The sequence below is a fragment of the Pristiophorus japonicus genome, unplaced genomic scaffold (genome assembly GCF_044704955.1).
Source record: "Pristiophorus japonicus isolate sPriJap1 unplaced genomic scaffold, sPriJap1.hap1 HAP1_SCAFFOLD_52, whole genome shotgun sequence".
Lineage (NCBI taxonomy): Eukaryota > Metazoa > Chordata > Chondrichthyes > Pristiophoridae > Pristiophorus > Pristiophorus japonicus.
In genome coordinates, this window is record NW_027254426.1 from 4,002,563 (window position 1) to 4,028,122 (window position 25,560).

Consider the following 25,560-nt stretch of genomic DNA (forward strand, 5'->3'; position numbering starts at 1 on the left):
CAAGGCTTGGCGGGCCATGGCCAGGGGCTAAGGGGGGCTTCCGTGGGTGCATTGCCCAGCTGGGCACACGTGTTGCACCTGCGAACACAAACTTCCAGATCTGCATCTATCCCTGGCCACCAAACGTGTGACCTGGCAATTGCCTTCATCGTGACAATGCCCAGATGCTCATTGTGGAGTTCTCTGATGAACACCTCTCTGCCCATCTGGGGCATGACTACGCGGTTTCCCCACAGTAGGCAATCGGCCTGAATCGAGAGTTCATCCCTGCCCCTGTGAAATGGTTTAAATCCCTCAGGGCATGCCCTGTACGTGGCTGCCCAGTCCCCATTCAGGACACATTTCTTGACTCGAGACAATAGCGGGTCTCTATTTGTCCAGACTTTAATCTGACCGGCTGTCACAGGTGAGCCTTCACTTGCGAAAGCTTCAACAGCCATGACCATCTCAGCGGCATGCTCGGTAGCCCCCTCAGTGGTGGCTAGTGGGAGACTGCTGAGTGCATCGTCGCAGTTTTCAGTGCCCGGTCTGTGCCGAATTGTGTAGTCACAGGTGTCTGACGTGAGTGCGCACCTCTGTATGCGGACCGATGCGTTTGCATTTATGGCCTTGTTGTCGGCCAAAAGGGACGTTAGGGGTTTGTGATCTGTCTCCAGCTCAAATTTTCTGCCAAACAGTTATTGGTGCATTTTCTTTACATCATATACACATGCGAGCGCCTCATTTTCTATCATCCCGTAGCCCCTTTCTGCCTGGGACAGACCTCTGGAGGCATAAGCTACCGGCTGTAACTGACCCTTGGCATTGACATGCTGCAACACACACCCGACACCATAGGACGACGCATCGCAAGTTAACACAAGTTTCTGACATGGGTCATATCGCGTTAACAGATTGTTGGTACATAACAAATTGTGTGCTCTATGAAAAGCCCTTTCCTGGCTGTCCCCCCAGACCCATTCGTGACCTTTGCTTAGGAGCACGTGGAGCGGCTCGAGCAGCGTGCTCAATTTGGGAAGAAAGTTACCAAATAGTTGGGGAGCCCCAGGAACAAACGCAGCTCCGTCGTGTTACGGGGTCTGGGTGCTCTCTGGATCGCTTCCGTCTTGGACGCAGTAGGGCTCATCCCGTCTACTCCTACCCTCATCCCCAGGAATTCTACCTCTGGAGCTAGGAAGATGCACTTCGCCTTTTTCAGTCGCAGCCCTACCCGGTCCAGTCTGCGTAGCACCTCCTCCAGGTTGTGGAGGTGTTCTTCAGTCTCGTAATGCGGGATGAGAATGTCGTCCTGAAAAACCATCGTCCCTGGAATCGACTTGAGGAGGCTTTCCATATTTCGTTGGAAGATCGCGGCGGCTGAGCGAATCCCGAACGGACATCTGTTGTACTCAAACAACCCCTTGTGTGTCGTGATGGTGGTCAGCTTCTTCAACTCTCTAGCCAGCTCCTGGGTCATGTAAGCTGAGGTCACATCCAATTTTGAAAAAAGTTTGCCACCGGATAGCATCGCAAAGAGGTCCTCCGCTCTCGGTAGCGGGTACTGGTCTTGGAGTGACACCTGATTGATGGAGGCCTTGTAATCACCATATATCCTTACTGACCCATCCGCTTTGAACACCGGTACAATCGGGCTCGCCCAGTCACTGAATTCGACTGGCAAAATGAAACCTTCCCTCAGCAGGCGGTTCAATTCACCTTCTATCTTTTCCCGCATCACGTACGGCACCGCTCTGGCCTTGTGGTGTCCTGGCCTGTCCGGGTTTATGTGAATCACTACCTTGGCCCCCATGAAAGTGCCAATGCCGGGTTGAAATAATGAGTCAAATTTTTGCAGGATCTGTGAGCATGAAACTCGCTCCACAGAGGAAATAGCATTAACATTGCCCCAGTTCCAGTTCATGACAGCAAGCCAACTCCTCCCCAGTAGTGCGGGACCGTCCCCCGGGACAACTCAGAGTGGCAACCTTTTCTCCGAATCTTTGTGGGTCACGATTATCGTGGCACTGCCAAGCACCGGAATGATCTCCTTGGTGTATGTCCGTACCTGTGCGTCAATCGGTGATACTTTTGGACGCCCACAACTTTTCAAACTATTTGATACCCATCAGGGACTGGCTAGCCCCCGTGTCTAGCTCCATTGATACTGGGATGCCACTGAGGAGCACATTCATCATTATCGGTGGCGTCCTGGTGTATGAACTGTATACGTGCTCCACATGAACTCACTGAACTTCAGCTTCCAGCGATTTCCCCCAGCGTTCATTTCTGCAATTTCTGTAGGTATTTTGTTCATCTGTGCAAACTCCGGCTGAGTTTGTGCCTCCATGCCTCCAACATGAGCTGTTGTTGGAAACAAAAGATCCCTTGCTCATCAATCGTCCCTGACTACCCCTGTGACTGTCCTTGAGTGTGTCATTAACAGGTGTTGATGGCCCCATTACTGGCCACATTGTCCCTTGCAATGGTGTGAATCGCCGTTCTGCTTGCCATTATCTCTGTCGAACTCCCCCTCTGGGTTCGACTACATGTTGGGGCATGCCCGATTGCCCTTGCCTGCCTGTAGAACTGTGTGCTGCTTCAACGATGTTGATTCTCTGTCCCAACCATTCCTTAACACAGTATCTCTCGTCTACTCGGCTCGCGGCCATGCTCACGTGGTTTAAATCCCAGTTTCTCGTCGCCATTGATACATCCTTACTATACAGTAGAAATGCACACGAGGCCCATGCTTGATAGAAGGTCAGTCTGTGGCCTGTCCTTTATTCCTTAGCACTCAAGTGATGAAAGTGGGTGGAGCTTCCCCTTTTATACCTGAAGATCCAGGTTAGAAGTGTCTCCCACAAGTTCACCACCTAGTGGTCATTGTTCTCACAGTGTACAACTGAGGTCAGATTATATATGGGTTACAATGTTGGTTGAATACATGGCAATAAGCACTTAAAATTTTAAACCATTCTCCTAAAATACAGTGTGTAAACGAGATAGGGATAAAAGTTCATCACATGTAAAGAGAAAATTAATGATTGAAGCTAGTAAAAGATCCTGTCGGAATAAGTGATCACAGTATGGTTGAATTTGTAATACAGATTGAGGGTGAGGAAGTAGTGTCTCAAACGACCATACGATGCTTAAACAAAGGGGACTACAGTGGGATGAGGGCAGAGTTGGCTAAAGTAGACTGGAAACACAGACTAAACGGTGGCACAATTGAGGAACAGTGGAGGACTTTTAAGGGGCTCTTTCATAGTGCTCAACAAAAATATATTCCAGTGAAAAAGAAGGGCAGTAAGAGAAGGGATAACCAGCCGTGGATAACCAAGGAAATAAAGGAGAGTATCAAATTAAAAACCAATGCGTATAAGGTGGCCAAGGTTAGTGGGAAAATAGAAGATTGAGAAAATTTTAAACGACAGCAAAGAATGACTAAGAAAGCTATAAAGAAAGGAAAGATAGATTACGAAGGCAAACTTGTGCAAAGCATAAAAACGGATAGTTAAAGCTTTTACCGATATATAAAACGGAAAAGAGTGACTAAAGTAAATGTTGGTCCCTTAGAAGATGAGAAGGGAGATTTAAAAATGGGAACTGTGGAAATGGCTGAGACCTTAAACAATTATTTTGCTTCGGTCTTCACAATGGAAGACACAGAAACCATGCCAGAAATTGCTGGTCACAGGAATGTGGGAAGGGAGGACCTTGAAACAATCACTATCACTTGGGGGCTAATGCTGGACAGGCTAATGCGACTCAAGGTAGAAAAGTCCCCTGGTCCTGATGAAATGCCAGGGTATTAAAAGAGATGGCGGAAGTTATAGCAGATGCATTCGTTATAATCTACCAAAATTCTCTGGACTCTGGGGAGGTACCAGCGGATTGGAAAGCAGCTAATGTAATGCCTCTGTTTAAAAAAGGGGGCAGACAAAAGGCAGGTAACTTTCGGCTGGTTAGTTTAACATCTGTAGTAGGGAAAATGCTTGAAACTATCATGAAGGAAGAAAGAACGGGACATCAAGATAGGAATACTGCAATCAAGCAGACGCAGCATGGATTCATGAAGGGGAAATCATGTTTAACTAATTTACTGGAATTCTTTGAGGATATAACGAGCATGTTGGATAGAGGTGTACCGATGGATGTGGTGTATTTAGATTTCCAAAAGGCATTCGATAAGGTACCACACAAAAGGTTACTGCAGAAGATAAAGGTACGCGGAGTCAGTGGAAATGTATTAGCATGGATAGAGAATTGGCTGGCTAACAGAAAGCAGAGAGTCGGTATAAATGGGCCCTTTTCGGGTTGGAAATCGGTGGTTAGTGGTGTGTCACAGGGCTCGGTGCTGGGACCACAACTGTTTACAATATACATAGATGACCTGGAAGAGGGGACAGAGTGTAGTGCAACAAAATTTGCAGATGACACAAAGATTAGGGGGAAAGCAGGTTGTGTAGAGGACACAGCGAGGCTGCAAAGAGATTTAGATAGGTTAAATGAATGGGCTAAGGTTTGGCAGATGGAATACAATGTCGGAAAGTGTGAGGTCATCCACCTTGGGAAAAAAAACAGTAAAAAGGGAATATTATTTGAATGGGGAGAAATTGCAACATGCTGCGGTGCAGAGGGACCTGGGGGTCCTTGTGCATGAATCCCAAAAAGTTTGTTTGCAGGTGCAACAGGTAATCAGGAAGGCGAATGGAATGTTGGCCTTCATTGCGAGAGGCATGGAGTACAAAAGCAGGGAGGTCCTGCTGCAACTGTATAGGGTATTGGTGAGGCCGCACCTGGAGTACTGCGTGCAGTTTTGGTCACCTTAATTAAGGAAGGATATACTAGCTTTGGAGGGGGTACAGAGACAATTCACTCCGCTGATTCCGGAGATGAGGGGGTTACCTTATGATGATAGATTGAGTAGACTGGGTCTTTGCTCGTTGGAGTTCAGAAGGATGAGGGGTGATCTTGTAGAAACATTTAAAATAATGAAAGGGATAGACAAGATAAAGGCAGAGAGATTGTTTCCACTGGTCGGGGAGACTAGAACTTGGGGGCACAGCCTCAAAATACGGGGGAGACATCCATTGTGGATGTGTGGAAGCAGTCTGGTCCCGCACACTGCAGACACTTCCATGTCACCGCCAACCAGCTCTCCCACAACCGGTGTGATCTACCTTCCAGCCGTCCAGTGCCTTGTCTGTGACAAAGTATTCTGATTGTGCTGAAGCCGGTATTAGGTTTTAATTTATTTTCAGCTCCTGACTGCGAATATTCCTGATTAAACGTGAACAAAATGCTTACAGGGACAGTTGGATTCAGCGATTCTTTGCTTGGGGAAATTTCAAAGATTGAAAGCGATGCACATCAACCCCAAACCTCGTCACCTACTCGCTAACCGCTACACGCTGCTTCCGTGAGATGGAAGCCCAGTTGCTGTTTCAAGCTTGAATGCAGGAACAAGCAGAACTTATTCCAAGAAAGTCCAAGTCCCTGAGGCATCTGATTATTTGAACCGAACTCCTTCGCAAAGAGTTGAGGTTCGTGTGGGGTGATTTGGGCACATCTTTCCCCACACTATAACACTTCAAATATAACTCAACAGCTGTAAAGTGCTTTCTCTCTTCCTCTTGTCTGTATCCTGTGCTTTTATTTCTCTATTTATTCCCCCTGTCTCAATTTCTAGTGTTTAAAAGGGAACAAAAGATGAAGTGGGTGTCACTTTGGAACAATTTCTCTCGCTCAAAGTTAGATGCACGACCGTTGCTCCATGAGGTCTCGGCAGCTAGCCGTTGATATTCAGGTCCATAAATAAATATATTTTTTTGTATTTATACAAATTATCGAAGCTGTTCTCTGGTCGCGTGGTTAAGATCTCGAGCATTAAACCTCTTTCCATTCTCAATCAGTTCATCGCAGAAACATAATTGAGGTGTGTGAGAGGATTAATGATTGCTGTAATCGCCGTTAATAACCCCACTACTATCTGTTACAGAACGAGCTTACACATTCTCCCTCTTCTCCTGCCCTTTGCCGGACACGTGTTCGGGGTTTAATTTTACAAACTGGGTGTGTTCGCTGATCGCGGGGAGATGATAGGAGCCTCTGTGGCCCCACTGTGAGGGTGTGGAAGTGAACACTGTGGCTGGGTGATCCGTGACATTTCTGTAAAGGCAGCAGAGGAGAAGGATTGAGAGCTTTGAGTGTGGGACAGAAGTTGTTGAAGGTGAGCCAACACATTCCCGATCAGCACAGAGGGAGCTCACTGGTCAGCTCCCCTCTGTTGGGGTTACTGTGCCAGAGGTTTCCGTAGTGTAGTGGTTGGCACGTTTGCTTTATATGTATATGATCACTGGTTCGATCCCAAGTGCGAACTTTATGTTTAAACTTGCTGTGGATGAACAATTGGAGCCGAGTTGAGTCTCCGAGCAAATACTGCCTGACATGCTGAGATTTCCAGCATTTGCTGTATTTATTGATTAAAGTATCAACTCTCCCTCAGTTAGCATTTCTTTCATTGTGCAAAAGAAGGTGATGGGTTAATTAATGATGCTTTCCCGTGAAAGCAACACAAAAGTTTAACGAATAAACATACGGTGACTGGCAGGTGAGCGCTGCTTCTGACACCCAGTGGGAATGGGCGGGGATTTGAAAGCCCCTTTTATTGCAGAACCTTCATATAGATCAACATCTCAGACTCAGTGTTTCGGCCTCGTGGTGCAGCGGTGGTGTGTCTGCCTCTTGATCAGAAAGTTGCGTGTTTAAATCATGTTGAGGTCCCTGTTCTTTTGGGCAATTACAGAATTAATATTTTCTTTGCTGTTTGGCAATAACCAGACCCTTGCTCCAAGGTCTGTCTCAATGTTTCCCCGGAGTCAGGCAGAGATACGCCTGCTGTCCTCATTTACTTCATGTGACAGGACACAAAAGTTCAAAATCAAACTGCAGGTGGCCACACATAATATTGAGCAGTCAGGATGGCCGAGCGGTCTAAGTTGCTGCATCAGGTTGCAGTCTGCTTTGAAAGCGTGGGTTCCGTAGTGTAGTGGTCATCACATTCGCTTAACACGCAAAAGGTTCCTGTTTCAAAACCAGCTGAAAACGTGTTCAATTAAATATGAGAAGCATTGAATAATGTGCATTTCTGGTTCAGTATTAACAAAGCATAATGTCTCCCAGTCCTGCTACATTTGTTGAATACTCTGTACAGTTCGGTACACATTCAAACTCTACAGTTTCCAGCCCTGACGGTGCAGAAAGCCCCTCTCAAAGCTGCACATTCCGGCTGCTTTCAGTTGAGTTGTGAGAGATTATTGACGGATCCTGCAGCTGTGAAAAGGAATGATGTGTTAGAGGGGTCATCAAACAGGGCCATGTGGGTTGAATTAAAGAACAAAAATGGGGCGATCACACTACTGGGAGTGTACTATAGACCCCCAGGCAGTTAGAGGGAGATAGAAGAACAAATATATGGGCAGATTGTTGAGAAGTGCAAAACCTCTAGAGCTGTAATAGTGGAGGATTTTAACTACCCGAATATTAACTGGTGAAATGATAGTGTGAATGGTACAGATGGTGGAGAATTCCTAAAATGCATTCAGGAGAACTTCTTTATCCAGTATGTAACAAGCCCATCAAGGGAGGGTCGGTTCTGGACTGGGTCTTGTGATCGAAGAGGGGCAGGTATGAGGGGTATTAGTGGGAGAGCATTTTGGTGCGAGTGATCATACTCAGTAAGGTTTAGGGTAGTTATAGAAAAGGACAAAGGGGACCAGGAATAAAAGGTCTCAATTGGGGTAAAGCCAATTTTGCTGAGCTGAGATGGAATTTGGCCAAAGTGGACTGAGAACGGCTACTTGCTGGTAAATCAGTGTCAGAGCAGTGGGAGGCATTCAAGGAGGAGATCCTGAGGGTAGAGAGCAAGTATGTTCCCTTAAAACAAAGGTGGGACTAACAAATCTAGAGCTCCCGAGATGTCATGGGACATACAGGGAAAGTTAACGAAAAAAAGGGAAGCTTATGACAGATACCGATAACTCAATACTGCAGAAACTCGAGAGATGCAGAGGTGCAATTAAAAAATATATCAGGAAAGCAAAGAGAGAGCATGAAAAAATGTTGGCAATTAAATCTGGGAAAACCCAAAGATGTTTTATAAATACATTAAGAGCATGATGATAACAAGATAAAGAGTGGAGCCTATTAGCGTCCATAAAGAGAATCTGTACGCGGAGGCGGAAGGCTTGGGTAGGATTGTTTATGAATACTTTGCATCTGTTTTCACAAAAGAGAGGGGCGATGTGGCTTTGCAATGAGGGTGGAGAAGTGTGAAATATTAGATGAAATAAACATAGTGAGAGAGGAAGGATTGGTGGTTTAGCAGCTTTGAAAGTGGATAAATCCCCAGGCCAGGATGAAATGTATCCCAGGCTGATAAGAGCAGCAAAAGAGCAAATAGCAGAGGCTCTGATCACCATTGTCCAATCCTCACTGGCTACAGGTGCGGGGCCAGAGGATTGGAGCACTGCTAACACTGTACATTTGTTCAAAAAGGGAGAAAGGGATTGAGTAAATACAGGCTGGCCAGCCGAACCTTTTACAATTATTTGTAAAAATCCTGAGGGACAGGATAAATCTTCATTTGTAAAGTCATGGATTAATCAAGGATCGTCAACATGAATTTGTCAAGGGAAGGTCGTGTCTGACTAAATAGATTGCATTTTTCGAGGAGGTAACCAGGAGGGTTGATGAGGGCAGTGGTATGATGTAATGTATATGCACTTTAGCAAAGCTTTTGATAATGTCGCACTTGGAAGACTGGTTACGAATGTAAAAGCCCATGGGATTCAAGGGCAAAGTGGCAAGTTGGGTACAAAATTTGTTCAGAGGCAGGAATCAAAGCGTAATGGTTGATGAATGATTTTGTGATCCAGTGGGGTTCCGCAGGGCTCAGTGCTGGGTCACTTGCTTTTTGTGGTATACATCAATGACTTGGACTTAAATGTTGAGGGTATGAGTAAGAAGTTTGCAGATGACACTAAAACAGGCTGAGTGGTCGATAATGAAGAAGAAAGTGGCGGACTACAGGAAGATATCAATGGATGTCTCAAGGCGCTTTGCAGCCAATGAAGTACTTTTTGAAGTGCGGTCACTCTTGTAGTACGGGAGACACAGCCGCCAATTTGCACACGGCAGGCTCCTATAGGCAGCAGTGTGATGATGACCAGATCATCTGTCTCTGTGATGTTGATTGAGGGATAAATATTGACCAGGACACGAATCCTGGCCACATTGATCCGCCCACCACTTCACACTGTTCTCCGAGGGACCAGCGCGATGATACTAAAACAACAAGCGAAGTTGGTAAGCTATCCATGCAGTCCATCGGAATCCAGCCACACCACCTTATACCACGGGTAACATCTCTCCATGGATTCTTGAATCTGGATCAACAAACCATAATCCCATCTTATAAGGAATTCCGGGAGGTGCTTCAAGCTTTATTCCATATATGTGAACAGTTTTAATGTATTTAAACAAATACCGACGTTTTTGAGATGGGCGTCTGGGTGACGTAATCAAAACCATGGTCGTCATTTTGGAGCGTGAGCAGGAACATCGGCAGGGCCCAGGTACAGAGGAGTGGGAAGGTCGGGGCGGATGAGCGGTGAGTGTTTGTGGCGAGATGCGGTGAATGTTTATGGTGGAGCAGCGGCGACAGATCGTGGAGGAGGTGCGACAGATGACGGTATGGGACCCAGAAGAGCCGAGGGCCCAGGGGCAGCACGGGCCCAGCCCACACTGCGATATGTGTGGGCACAGTGTCCATGCAGCAGAGCTGGTCTCCTGTCGTCTTGGTTAACCCTTGCCACTGGACCAAGACCTCGCTCTGTCAAGCCCATGTGGTGGCTGGTGTGCAACGGTCACCTCACGTTAAAAAAATCCACACAAAGGCATCTTCCACCCCCTCAATTGGAGTCCAGGACTGGAACATCGGGTCCTTCATCGAAACACCTGTGAACTCATGGAAGCAAATCGTCCTCGATCGAGGGACCGCCTATGATGATGATGTTCAATGTACTGGTCAGGTGGGCAGAACTGTGGCAAATGGAATTCAATCCAGATAAGTGTGAGGTAATGCATTTGGGGAGGTTTACCAAGGCAAGGGAATAAACATTAAATGGTCCGACACTGAAAAGTGTCGAGGAATAAAGGGACCTTTGAGTGCAGGTCCGCAGATTCCTGAAGGTAGCAGGCCAGGTAGTTGATGTGGTTAAGAAGGCATATGGATTACTTGTCTTTATTAGTCAAGGCATGGAGTACAAGAGCAAGGAGGTTATGCTTGAACTGTACAAAACACTGGCTACACCACAGCTGGAGTACTGCGTGCAGTTCTGGTCACCACATTACAGGAAAGATGTGATTTCACTGAAAAGGGTGCAGAGGAGATTTACTAGAATGTTGCCCGGACTGGAGAATTTTGGCTATGAGGATCGTTTGGAGATGCTGAGTCTGTTTTCTTTGCAACAGAGGCATCTGAGCGGAGCACTGATTGAGGTGCATAAAATTGAGGGGCCTGGATAGAGTGGATATGAAGGTCCTGTTTCTCTTGGCAGAGGGGTCAACAAACAGGGGGCGTAGATTTTAAGTAATTGGGGAAGGTTTAGATGAGATATGAGGGGACATTTCATCACCCAGAGGGTGGTGGGGTCTGGAACTCAATGCCTGAAATGTTGGTAGAGGGAGGGACCCTCACCACAGTTAAACGATACGTGGATGTGCACTTAAAGTGCCGCAACCTACAGAGCTCTAGACCGAGAGCTGGAAAGTGGGATTAGGCTGGATAGCTCTTGGTCGGCCGGCGTGGACACGATGGGCCGAAATGGCCTCACTCTGTGCTGAAACTTTCTGATTCTATGATTCTATTAATGTATATATATATATATATATATATAATATAAACAATTATCATAATTTTCCCTTGGTGGTCGAGTGGTTAAGATCCCGAGCACTAACCCTCTTTCTATTCTCAATCAGTTTATCACATGAAAATAATTGAGGTCTGTGAGAGGATGAATAATTGCATACCTCGGGAGCCTATTATCAGCGAGGGCAGGCATCGACGACGAGGTTCAACACTGCCTCCAGTGCGCCAGTGCAGCTTTCGGCTGCCTGAGGAAGAGAGTGTTCAAAGATCAGGCCCTCAAATCTGCCACTAAGCTCATGGTCTACAGGGCTGTAGTGATACCCGTCCTCCTGTATGGCTCAGAGACATGGACCTTATACAGTGGGCACTTCACGTCACTGGAGAAATACCACCAATGATGTTTCTGCAAAATCCAGCAAATCCTCTCGGAGGACAGACGCACCAACGTTAGCGTCCTCGATCAGGCCAACATCCCCAGCATCGAAGCACTGACCACACTCGACCAGCTCCGTTGGACGGGCCACATTGTTCGCATGCCTGACAAAAGACTCCAAAAGCAAGCGCTCTATTTGGAACTCCGACACGGCAAGCGAGCCCCAGGTGAGCAGGGGAAACGTTTCAAGGACCCTCAAAGCCACTTCATAAAATGCAACATCCCCACCAACACCTGGGAGTCCCTGGATAAAGACCACCCTCAGTGGAGGAAGAGCATCTGGAGGGTGCTGAGCACCTCGAGTCTCATCGCCGAGAGCATGCAGAACACATGCACAGGCAGCGGAAGGAGCGTGTGGCAAACCAGTCCCACCCACCCTTTCCTTCAACCACTGTCTGTCCAACCTGTGACAGAGACTGTAATTCCTGTATTGGACGGTTCAGTCACCTGATAACTCACTTTTAGAGTGGAAGCAAGTCTTCCTCGATTTCGAGGGATTGCCTATGATGATGATGAATTGCTGTAATCACCGTTAATAACCCCGTTACTTTCTGTTACACACTGAGTTTACAGACTCTCTGGCTTCTCCTGCCCTTTGTGGGACACTTGTAACTTTACAAACTGGGTGAGTTCGCGGCCCCTTATTCTAAGATTATGCCCCTTAGTTCTAGTCTCCCCTATCAGTGGAAACATCCACCTTGTCAAGCCCCCTCATAATCTTATACATTTTGATCAGATCACCAACCATTCTTCTGAATTCCAATGAGTAGAGGCCCAATCTACACAACCTTTCCTCATAAGTCAACCCCCTCATCTCCAGAATCAACTGAGTGAACCTTCTCTCAACTGCCTCCAGAGCAAGTATATCCTTTCGTAAATATGGAAAACAAAACTGCACGCAGTATTCCAGGTGTGACCTCACCAATACCCTGTATAACTGTAGCAAGATTTCCATGCTTTTATACTCCATCCCTTTTGCAATAAAAGCCAAGATTACATTGGCCTTCCTGATCACTTGCTGGTGATCTAGTTTGCTAGATATGAAGGCCAGCTTAACATTAGTTTTATTTGATTATTTTCTGTACCTGACCATGACATTTACATAAAAACATGTTGACTCTGTCGAATCATGTTATAATTTTCAATGTGCCCTGACACCACTTCCTTAACAATGGATTACAGCATTTTCCTGATGACTGATGTCAGACTAACTGTCCTGTAGTTCCCGGTTTTCTCTCTCCCTCCTTTCTTGACTAGCGATGTTACATTTTCTACCTTCCGATCCGCTGGGACTGTTGTAGAATCTGGACATCGTGTTGCAAAGGTTACGGGTCTAACACCCGATCAGGAGGCTGCATGTTCAAATCAGTTAATTTAGCTGTTGTTCTTCCGGAATTGATATTGTGTTTGCTGTTTCACAATAACCAGACGCTTGCTCTAAAACCTGTCTCACTGTTTCCCCAGGGGCATATTCATGTTACAATAAACATTCTGAATCAGATGCCTGAAGTACAGTGTGTAAAATGGGAAAGGTTTAACAGTTAACATGCAAAGCACAGAACCAATTATTCAATTATCGACTTTCCCTCAGTTAACATTACTTTCACTGTGCAAAACAAGCTGATTGGTTAATTAATAAAGTTTGCCCGAGAAAGCGACATAAAATTTAACGATAATGATTCGCCCAACATGGGGCTCAAACCCACAATAGTGAGATTAAGAGTCTCATGCTGTATCTACTGAGCTAGCCAAGATTATGTAAATCACACATCCCTGTCGGTGATTGCTGCCAGGCGCCTGTTGGTTTCGTCCCATTTCCCAGTGTTTCCCGATCCTGTCTGTCTCTCTGGCTCTGTTTAATCTGTGTGTGGCCACCTCCAGTTTGATTTTGAACAAATACCTGTGTTTGTGTATTCAGTAAAAACAGAAAATGCTTGAAACACTCAGCAGGTCGGGCAGTATCTGTGGAGGTGGGGAAGTGGGAATAATCGATGGGTTTGTTTGCGGCTTTGATCTGTTGCTGGGAAGTGAGGCAGCGCTGCAGGATGCTTTTTTTCGAGGTGTAGCAGAGGTTTCCGTCGTGTAACGATTATCACCTTCGCTGCACATGTGAAATATCCTCGGTTTGAGCACGGACAGAAACATTATTTTGGAGAATATTTGTCTGTGTAATACATTTTTTAAAAGTAGCCCGAGGTTCCTGTTATCATGAGCGATGAACATCTTAACTCACTCTCCTAAAATACAGTGTGTGTAAAATAAGATAGGGGATAAAACTTCATCAGTGATTAAAGTTCCTTAACTCAGTAAAGTTCAGTTATTGAAGTTTCCATCAATTCATTGCAAAACATAATTGAGGTGTGTGAGAGGATTAATAATGGGCTTTAATCGTTAATGAGCCCATTACTTTATGTTATTGACCCAGGTTACACACTCTCTTGCTTCTGAAAGAGTTGAGATGCGTGTGGGGTGATTGGGGCAGATCTTTCCCCACATTACAAGGCTCCATCGATACTTCATTGACTTTAAATCACTTGAGGATATCCTGAGTTGTTGAAAGGCCACGTAAAAATGCAAGTCATTCTTTGCAAAAGTTCTAACCGCAAGTTCAAACTTCGCCGGCAAATGGAGGCTCATCAAGAATTTGTTCTGACACCACGACAAAGTCCTTAAAAGTGGGATTCAGCAATTCAGCTGCTCGCTTAACATTTCCGTCTGACCTGGTGCGCAAAGTGGAGATGTGTCCGCAGTGTAGCGTTTAACACGTTCACCTTACACACGGGAAAGCTCACTGGGCAGAAATATTTTGTTGGAACTTTCTCGTCAAACTTTTTCAGGGGAGAGATTGTTCTCCAGTGAAAGGACATAAGATCATAAGAACGTAAGAATTAGGAACAGGAGTCGGCCATTCGGCCCATTTTAATGTTTTCAAAGTGATTTCACCCGGGGAACTTTGGTGTGTTTGGGGAACATGATAACCGCTACACTACAGACACACGGTGGTAGATGTTGTCTTAGGAACATAACCAGAGCTCTAACCAACACAGCTGGCCGATTCTTCAGGAGCTGGTTTTACGAGAATAGAATGACGGTGCTATATTTAGGAAGGCTGTGAGAGTGGCCGGAATTGATCTCGTATTTCCCAGACTTTATACACAGGAACATAGGAACAGGAGGAGGCCATTTGGCAGCGAGTGGTTGGGATCCGGAAAGCGCTGCCTGAAAGGGTGGCGGAGGCAGAATTAATGCATTTCAAAATGGATTTGGATAAGTATCTGAAGGTACAATATCTCAGGGGTACGGGTAAAGGCCGGAGGAGTGGGATTAGTTGAGAGTCGGCACGGGCTCGACAGGCCGAACGGCCTACTTCCGTGCTGTAACCGTTCCACGATTCTATATTATGTTTAAACTTGCTGTGGAAGAACAATCGGAGGTGAGTTTAGTCTCCTGGCAAATGCTGCCTGACCTGCTGAGATTTCTAGCATTTTCTGTTTTTATTTGCTATTTATTCTTCTGGCAAAAGGGTTCCTTATTCCTTAATTGCTCTTTATTTCACTTCAATAAATAGATAACTTTCAGTGAGAGAAAACAGATCCACCGGGGACCGATCGCGTGTGAGGCCAACGTGATATCCGCTACACTGCAGCCCATCAAAGGGCGAGAAACCACTGAATATAAAGGATGAGCTCACAAATATCAGGGTCAGTGCAGTCTGGTCAACGTCAAACCCTCCTTTCTTATTCAGCAGAGGCATGAACGGGAGTCAGACGCCACAAAGTCGCCATTAAAGACAAAAATTCAAATAACACTTCCAAATCTTTTCACTGTAAAATTATTTCACTTTATTTGAAATCCTACTGCGTTGAATCTGAAAATGAGCACCATGGGATTTTATCTTCACGAATGATTCTATTTTCTGTGCACGGTAGGAATAACTGGTGCTGTTAAAGTTGACAAAAGTTGCCCCAGATTCCTGGTGTCATCGGCAATGAAGATTTTAAACCAGACTCCTAAAATACAGTGTGTAAAATGGGTTAACATGCACAAGAACATAAGAACATAAGAAATAGGAGCAGGAGTCGGCCATACGCCCCTCGACCCTGCTCCGACATTTAATATGATCATGGTCGATGCGATCATGGACTCAGGTCCACTTCCCTGCCCGCTCCCCAAAGCACAGGACAAATGATTGAAGTATCGACTGTCCCTCAGTTAGCATTTTTTTAACTGTGCAAAAGAAGGTGAGGGGTTAATTAATGATGCTTTCCCGTGAAAGCAACACAAATGTTTCAGAAAAAAACATACAGTGACTGGCAGGTGAGTGTTGCTTCTGATTCCTGGTGGGAATGGGCAGGGATTTTAAAGCCCCTTGTATTGTGAAACCTTCATATCGACGGACATCTTAGGCTCCCTGCGTAGGCCTTGTGGTGCAACGGTAGTGTGTCTGACTCCAAATCAGAAGCTTGTGTGTTCAAATCACATCTGGGTCACTGTAATTTTTGATATTGTTCTTCGAGAAGTAATACATTCTTTGCTGTTTCACGATAACCAGACCCTTGCTCCAAGGTCTGTCTCATTGTTTTCCCGGTGTCAGGCAGAGATACGCCTGCTGCCCTCATTTATTTCATGTGACAGGACACAAAAGTTCAAAATCAACCTGCAGGTGGCCAGATGCAGTTTTGATACTCAGGATGGCTGAGCGGTCTCAGGTGTTGTGTTGAAATTGTAATCTGCTTTGTAAAGCTTGGCTTCTCATCCCACTTCTGACATGTGTTATTTTTAATCATTAAGCAAAACTTATTTGACACCACAACGAGCTCCTAAAAACTGGGATTCAGCAGTTCAGCTGCTCACTTAATATTTCTGTCTGACCGGGTGCTGAAAGTGGAAATGTTTCCGCAGTGTAGCGTTTAACACGTTCGCCTCACACGCGAAAGCTCACCGGGTGGGAATATTTTCTGTAGCTTTCTCCTCATGCATGCACAGGGGCGAGTTTGTTCTCCTGTGAAAGGTCATAAGATCATAAACATGTAAGGATTTGGAGCCAGAGTGGGCCATTCGGCCCCTCGAGCCTGGTCCACCATTCAAGAAGATCCTGGCAGTTCCTCGACAGCAAGTTTAAACATCTGGGGCGGAGCCAACAGGCGCCTGGCTGCAATCAGTGACAAAAACGTGTATTTGGGCAGGAGCCCCGTGAGATCAATCGGTAGATCATGAAACTCTTAATCTCGAATTTGTGGATTGGAGCCCTACGTTAACTGTTAAAACATGTCCCATTTTGCACAGTGTGTTTCCGGGGTCTGGTTCAAAATGTTCATTTTTGGTAACATCAACAGGAGACTGGGGAAACACTGCGACTGACTTTAGAGCAAGAATCTGGTTATTGTGAAACACCAAAGGAAATATAAATTCTAGAAGAATGACATCGAAAAGAAATGTGACCACGACACCCAGAAAGAAGTGTTAAGGCAGAAGATTAAATGGTGCATTCCTCTGTGCAAAAAATTCCTTTCACAAACATTTCTTTGACAGAAACTGCACAAAACAAAAATGTTCCTTTCAAAGTCATTAAACTTCCGAATTTCCGCGCCCCCCGAATCTCCTGAATCAGATGCCTCTAGTTTTGCCGACTCAATCCATGTCCCTTTGCAATGTTCTGCTTCCACCCACACTATGAAATGTGCCACTAACTTATAGAATCATGGAACGGTTACAGCACGGAAGGCCATTCGGCCCGTCGAGCCCGTGCCGACTCTCAGCGAGTCCCACTCCCCCACCCTTTCCCCTTAGGCCTGCAATTATTGTTCCTTCAGACACTTACCCAGCTCCCGTTTGAAAGATAAGATTGAGTCTGCCTCCACCGCCCTTTCAAGCCGTGCATTCCAGATCCTAACCACTCGCTGCTAAATGGTCACCTCCTGTTCCGATGTGTAAAGTCTGGGAAACACTAGATCAATTCGTGCCACACTCACAGCCTTCCTAAATATAGCACCATCACTCTATTCTCGTAAAACCAGCTCCTGAAGCATAGGCCAGCAGTGTAGGTTAAAGCTCTGGTGATGTTCCTGACATTGCTGTCGTGTTTCCGTAATGTAGTGGCTATCAGCTCACACGTGAAATGTCCCTGGTTCGAAACTGGGCGGAAGCATTTTGAAAACTTGTTGAATTAATTTTTATAAAAAATGGATTTATTCATATTAGTTGTTCAATATTAACAAAACACAATGTCCCACAGCCTTGTTAAATTTTTTGATATCTCTGTACAGTTCTGCATACACTCAAACTCGACACTTGAACTGCATGCTCATAAAAGTATTGGAATGGGAACTCACTGGATAACAGCACAGCTGGCAATGTTTGTGGAATATATTCGTGACACCAAAGCACACAATGACAACCTGGAACTGTGCGGCACCGAATCCGCAGGAAAAAACAGTTAAAAACATCGTCCCTGGGGGGACTCGAACCACCAACCTTTCTGTTAACAACCAAACAGCAGGAACCCATTGCGCCACAGAAACTTACGCAAATGAACATCGCAAGACATCCCAAACCAGGGTGTCAGTCAGTTAAAGCTTCAGATTGCTCCGACCGGGATGGAACTTGTCCACTCTCAGTTGTATTTTTTCCAAATAAAGCGTGGGACATTCATTGTGAATGTATGGAAGCAGTCTGGTCCCGCACACTGCAGACACTTCCATGTCACCGCCAACCAGCTCTCCCACAACCTTCCAGCCTTCCAGTGCCTTGTCTGTGATGAAGTATTCTGAATGTCCCGAAGCCGGTATTTGGTTTTAATTCCTTTTCAGCTCCTGACTGCGGATATTCCTGTGATTAAATGTGAACACAATGCTTACAGGGACAGTTCGATTCACCGTTTCTTTGCTTGGTGAAATTTCAAAGATTGAAAGCGACACACATCAACCCCAAACCTCGTCACCTACTCGGTAACTCGACAAAACGTTGCACTTTCTTTTCATGCCAAGCATTTTGCATTAATGCATTGTAATGCCAACGCACTTTTTACCTGTTAAGACTGAAGTACAAGCTGTGATGAACAGTGTGAAACAGAAACAGCTACTTGAGAACCCATAGCCTCGACGGTATCTGTGTGAATTGCTCTGCATCGATAATTAGCAGAGCGTAAAGAGAGGAAACTGACGAAGTGGATGAGAAAATGCCGAGCCAAAGTGTACTGTTGGAGATGATTTTGTTGTTTTTGAGAAATGTTTCAAAGATTTTACATTATCTGTTCAATGGTGTAATGTTGAGCACTCAGGATTCTGAATCCAGTGATCTGAGTTTAAATCTTTGTGGGACCTGAATGCTTGTTGTCCCAGCTGCTGAAAATTTGGGACAAACAAGTGCTGGTGGGCAGTTTTATAGCCGTTTTCATTGATGCTTGATCGACAAGTCTAGTTGTCAATTCATGTGTTCAACAGTCAGTTACCTGTTACAAAATGGTTTAAACAGCTGTCTTGCTCTTTTCACTTCGTTGCTTTTAACCTCGAATTACCCGCACACACTCCGTTGTAGTAAAGGTAGGATCAGGTCTTTTATTTAAACATTCATACCAAACAAACCAAGTATGAAAGTTACTGAGAACACTTCACAAAGGCTGCTTGCTTCGATTTCCGTGGCTGCTTGAGACACACACCTTCCGAATGTTATGTGTCTCTGGTGTCTGCGTGTGTGAGTCTCATCTTTATACTCTTATTTCTTTGCATTTAGACAATCACGGCTAACTGCTTTGTGAATTGTTTAACATACAGACTTAATATTGCTTGTTTAACCTGCAGATGTCATTAAATAGTAACAAAGGTACAATCAAATATTTAACATACAGACAATGACCAGTTACTCATTTCAATGGCTGAAGGCAGCACATTGTCTTACAGTCTCTTTCGATCCAAACTTCAACCTTCCTGTTTTTTAATACAAATTTCAGACTGCGTGCTGAAGCAATAGAGTTCAGCAATGCGGGACTGTGCTCTACCATTCCCCCACTTCTTCTCCTCGCCTCTCTGCAGGTCTTATCTGGGTAACATACATTTGCATGGTGGCTCGAGCTCATTCAACAGCATTGTCCAGTTGTTGTCCTTGTTTTCCAACACAACATCCGCAGTAAATCAAAATGACCAGCACGATCAGCTGAAGCAGCACCAGCATAAGGACAGGGTGTATCATTGTGTTCATCACACCTGTTGCCGTCGGGCTCCATCCCAACAATGACTCCCACCAGCTCACATGTTCAATCTGCTCCAAAGTTGTGTGCACGTTCTCGATTTCCGCAGTGTGATGGTTAATGTCCACAACGATTGCTTGATTCAAACTCTGTAGCTGTTGAAATTTTGTATTCCATTCCCGTATTTCCTTCTTCCAAATAGCAGCGCATTTAGGGTCAAAGTAGGGTTGTTGTAGATTCAGATTCTCAGGATGCCATTTTAAAGTCCGTTGGTCTGTGATCACCATATCCATTTTTACTTAAAAGTCAATTTTCAATTTTTGATGTTTCCAACTGAATTCCATGCTGTTTACATTCAGAAATGTAAACTCACAATCGGTGTCTTCGACTAAGTCTGTTGCACTCTGCACAGGTTTTAACAATTTCATCTGCTTTGTGGGAGAAGTGTAACAACATAGAGTAAAGGATGACGGAAATGCTGAATAGTCAGTCGAGAGACCCAGTCCTTCTCTCAGTTCACCCTTCGGAACTGCTGTAATTCACTCTCTCGAGATTTACAACGATCCTACTTCTATTTCACATCCTTTAAGATCATGTTTGTAACTCCAACATTTCAGGTTTTCACTGAACATCTCATCAGTTCTGAGACAGCCCATTCCTGCAGAAACTTTAAATGTTTGTGAACAAGCTTCTCCCACTGCTTTCATCTCTGACTGTTCAGTAACTGCTCCTCGTGTATCTGGGGTGTTGGGGAACTATCTCTGAAGAGGGGAATCCCCTTCCTCCAGGAGCACCTTCATTTGTACAGCAGACCCGGTGTCCATTTCCCGCTGCCATTCCACACAAGCCTCGATAAGGGTATGGCCACCCCTATCCTGAAGTAAGGGTCCTAAAGAACGACATGTGTGGTTGAGGCGCGGCATCCCTATAGGGATCCTCCCTCACCTGCGGAATCTACCCCCGACCTCAGCAACTGAACCGAGGTATCATTCCTGTCTGTGTCTCCAGCTTCTCTTTCCTGATTCTTCAACTTTTCTTTTAACTTTTCTAATTCTTTAGCCAGTCTATCCCTGTCCTCTATCAACTGACGGCCACCACCTGGTCCTGCTCCTTTTATGTGACTCCTCGCGGGATTCATCCACTCAGGCTCTTCTGCCTTCCATCGCTGTAACCCCTGTCTCACTTCCATGACTGAAATTCCTGCAGCTCCCTGATACAAGCTTTCTACCCTTGCCAACCATTTATCAAAATGATCGTCCCCACCCCAGGCATCTACTTCCAGAACTACTGACTGGGATAGGAGAGTCAAAATGATCTCTCTTTGTGTACCATCCCCGTAATGACTGATATCAATCCAATTACTTCCCAAACTTTTACACAACTGGAATATACGTTCCCCAGCTTCCCTGGGTCCTTCCCCTGGTAATAATGCAAGCCGCTTTATTAACTGTGGCCCTGAGTGAGTAACAAAGGTTGCAGCTATTATTCTACCAAGCATGAGACTTGGAAGTTGTTTCAAAACCTATTACCTTTCCCCGATGATTCCCAAAAGCTCACAGAACCATGTGAACCCTCGGTTTCTCTGATATGTTCCCAGACTGCCACCATCCCAGAATATTACACCACCATTGGGCAAACTTTTTAAGATCCTGAAGAGGTGCAGGTCCCACTTCACGAAGGATAGCTCTCATGTCCTGTTACTGTACCCCTCCTCGCTCATACCAGGTATCCCCAAAACCACTTAAGGTCGTGTTCCCTTCACGAGCTCCACAGGGAGTAGAGGAATCATGATCCTGCTCTCGCCTTGTCCGCTCGAGCGTGCTTCCCCCACTCTCCACATTACCGGAAGGTCGTGTGTAATGTTGTGGGGTGTTAAGCGTCTGAGTAACCGAAGAGGCATCTAACTGCTCCGCCTCCGATCCTAACGTTGCCACATGAACCACACGGGTTCGGGCTCCGAAGTCAGAGAAGACAAAGGAGCTGTGGATGGGAACGGTGGGCATTCTCCCTGTCCCTTAATCCACTTTTCAACTCTCAGACCCGGGGAATCCTCCGAATACCACCCGGCTTTATCAATTGCTGTCTCCGCTGGCCAACCTAATACCACCATCTGCTGCAGCTTAGATATTCCTTTCTCTAGATCTTGTTTACGCTTCTGTTCATCAGCAAGATGCTGATCCAGTGTCAGAACAGTCCTGGCTGCCCCGAGTGCCTGAAATCACCAATTCTCTACTTCTTCACTCACTGCTGTTAGCTGCTCTCTGAGTTCTGTGACTTCCCTATCTCGAGCCTCAGCCTCTTCTCCTAACGTTTGAATCCCCAGCATGAGACACTGCAACACGAACGCTTTTCTCTTTTTATCACTTTTTAACACAAACACTTTAATCTTTTTTAACTGGACACTCTCCACTAAGGACTGCCGTGTCTCTCTCCATCCTCCTGTCATTGTTTCCTGTCTTATCCCATAAGGTCTCCCTTTCGACTCAATCCATTCATTAAGAAATGACTGGACTTCAACTGGAATATCTCCTTAGCCTCCCATTACTAACTGTAGATCCCTTTAATCACGACAACTAAGAGAATGCTCACCCCTCGAACTGATGTGTGGTAAACACTTCTTCCAACAACTCAGCCACCTTTCTGCTTCACGTCGGGGTCTTCGAATAAGCTAACGAACTTTTGAAAATCACGTCGGGATCACCAAAATGTTGTAAACGGCTGTCTTGCTCTTTTCGCTTCGTTGCTTTTAATAACGAATTACCCGCACACACTCTGTTGTAGTAAAGGCAGGATCGGGTCTTTTATTTAAACATTCATACTAAACAAACCAAGTATGAAAGTTACTGAGAACACTTCACCAAGGCAGCTTGCTTCGATTTCCGTGGCTGCTTGACACACACACCTTCCGAATGTCCAGTGTCTCTGCTGTCTGTCTCTCTACAGTCCACAAAAGTCTCATCTTTACACTGAAAAAGCCTTTGAACTCTTATTCTTTGCATTCAGACAATCCTGACTAACTGCTTTCTGAATCGTTCAACAGACAGACTTAATATTGCTTGTTTAACCTACAGATCTCATTAAATAGTAACAAGGTTACACTCAAATACTGAACATACAGACATCGTCAAATCGTTTAGTCCTGAATTTCCATAATTCCCACCGTAACAAGGTACTCAAATATTTAACATCCAGACAATGACCAGTTACTCATCTCACTGGCTGAAGGCACCACATTGTCTAACAGTCTCTTTTCCATCCAAACTTCAATCTTCCTGTTTTTTAATCCAAACTTCAGACTGCGTGCTGAAGCAAAGAGTTCAGCAATGCAGGACTGTTCTCATACAGAGCACACGATTTGACAACGAGACTTGCAGATCAAGCATCAATGACAAAGGCAACAAAATTGTCCACCAGCACCAGGTGTCTTTCACTTGTTTGTCCCAAATTTTCAGCCACTGGGACAAGAAGAATTGAGGTTCCACTGAGATTTGAACTCAAATTGCTGGATTCAAACTCCAGTGTGCTCACCATTACACCATGGAACCAACCACACAATAACCTTTGAAACACTTCTCAAAAACAAAAAAGTCATCTCCAACATTACAGTTTGGCTCGGCCTTTTCTCATGTTTCGCGTCAGTTCCCAATATTGGGGATGTCCAGAACCATGGAACACAGTCTAGGAATAATGGGTAAGCCATTTAGGACCGAGATGAGGAGAACCTTCTTCACTCAGAGAGTTGTTAACCTGTGCAATTCACTACTGCAGAGAGTTTTTGATGACAGTTCATTGGATGTATTCAAGAGGGAGTTAGATGTTGCCATGACGGCTAAAGGGAGCAAGAGGTATGGAGCCAAAGCAGGAATTGGGTACTGAGGTGAATGATCAGCCATGATCTTATTGAGTGAAGGTGCAGGCTCGAAGGGCTGAATGGCCTACTCCTGCAAGTATTTGCTATGTTTCTATGAAGTGCTTGCATTTCAAAAAGCGTTGCTTTTATTCATCCTGCGGAATGCATATTGTACAGATAATCTCAGCACACATTGTGCAGGCAAAGGCAGCATTCGACAACAAAGTGATTTCTCCTCCGCTGATTTGTAAAAGGTAACTGATTGTTGAGCAGACGATTTGACAACGAGACTTGTGGATCAAGCATCAATGACAAAGGCGACAAAACTGCCCTCGAACACCAGGTATCTTTCACTTGTTTGTCCCTAAATTTCAGCAGTTGGGACAACAAGCATTCAGGTTTTACTGAGATTTGAACTCAGATAATTGGATTCAAAGTCCAGAGTGCTCACCATAACACCATGGAACCAACTACACCAAAATCTTTGAAACATTTCTCAAAAACAGCAAAATCATCTCCAACATTACACTTTGGCTCGGCCTTTTTTATCTATCGTGGCAGTGCCTGCATTTCCAGAAGCGTTATTTTTGTTCATCTTGCTGAATGCATATTGCACAGATAATCTCAGCACACATTGTGCAGGTAAAGGCAGCATTTTAGACAATAAACTGATTTCTCCTCCGCTGATTTGTAACAGGTAACTGATGGTTAGCAACATAGAAACATAGAAAAAAACAGGTGCAGGATTAGGCCATTCGGCCCTTCGAGCCTTCCCCGCCATTCTATAAGATCATGGCTGACCATTCCTTCAGTACTCCTATCCTGCGTTCTCTCCGTACCCCTTGATCCCCTTAACCGTAAGAGCCATATCTAACTCCCTCTTGAATATATCCAATGAACTGGCATCAACAACTCTCTGCGGCAGCGAATTCCACAGGTTAAGAACTCTCTGAGTGAAGAAGTGTCTCCACATCTTGGTCCTAAATGGCCTACCCCTTATCCTAAGACTATAACCCCTGGTTCTGGACTTCCCAAACATCGGGAACATTCTTCCTGTATCTAACCTGTCCAGTCCCGTCAGAATCTTATACGTTTCTATGAGATCCCCTCTCATCCTTCTAAACTCCAGTGAATGAACACACGATTTGCCAACGAGACTTGTCAATCAAGCATCAATGACAAAGGCAACAAAACTGCCCACCAGGTGTCTTTCATCTGTTTGTCCCAAATTTTCAGCAGCTGGGACAACAAGCATTCAGGTTCCCCCAAGGTTTGAACGCAGATCGCTGAATTCAGAGTCCTTACCTTTACACCATGGAACCAACAATGCAAAAATTATTTGAAACATTTCTCAAAAACAATAAAATCATCTCCAACATGACACTTTGGCTCAGCCTTTTCTCTTCCATAGTGTTCCCCTCTTTACGTTCTGCTAATTATCGATGCAGACCAATTCACACAGATGCTGTCGAGGCGATGGGTTCTCAAGTGCCTGTTTTTGTTTCACACTGTTCATCACAGCTTGTACTTCAGTCTTGCCAGGTAAAAAGTGCATTGGCGTTGCAATGCATGAATGTAAAATGCTTGGCATGAAAAGAAAATGCAAATTATTTTGAGTACAAAACATGCAGTGCCTGAATTTCAAAAAGCATTGCTTTTATTCATCTAGCTGAAAGCATATTGCACAGATAATCTCAGCACACATTGTGCAGGTAAAGGCAGCATTAGTTAAAAAAACTGGTTTATCCTCCGCTGATTTGTAACATGTAACTGATGGTTGAACACACGATTTGACAACTGGACTTGCAGATCAAGCATCACTGACAAAGGCAACAAAATTGCCCACCAACACCAGGTGTCTTTCACTTGTTTGTCCCAAATTTTCAGCAGCTGGGACAGCAAGAATTGAGGTTCCACCACAATGTGAACTCAGATCACTGGTTTACTGAGTACAGAATGCTCACCATTACACCATGGAACCAATCATGCCAAAGTTTTTGAAACATAGAAACAAAGAAAATAGGTGCAGGAGTAGGATTGCAAAAATTCGTTGGACAACCCCCCAGTGTGTGGACTCATTGGAAAGGAAATTTAATTTGGAACTATCAACCAGAACGTTTGGGATCCTAAAGTGCACATGGAAGAAACTACAAGTTTTAATCGAATTTGGAATTTTACAA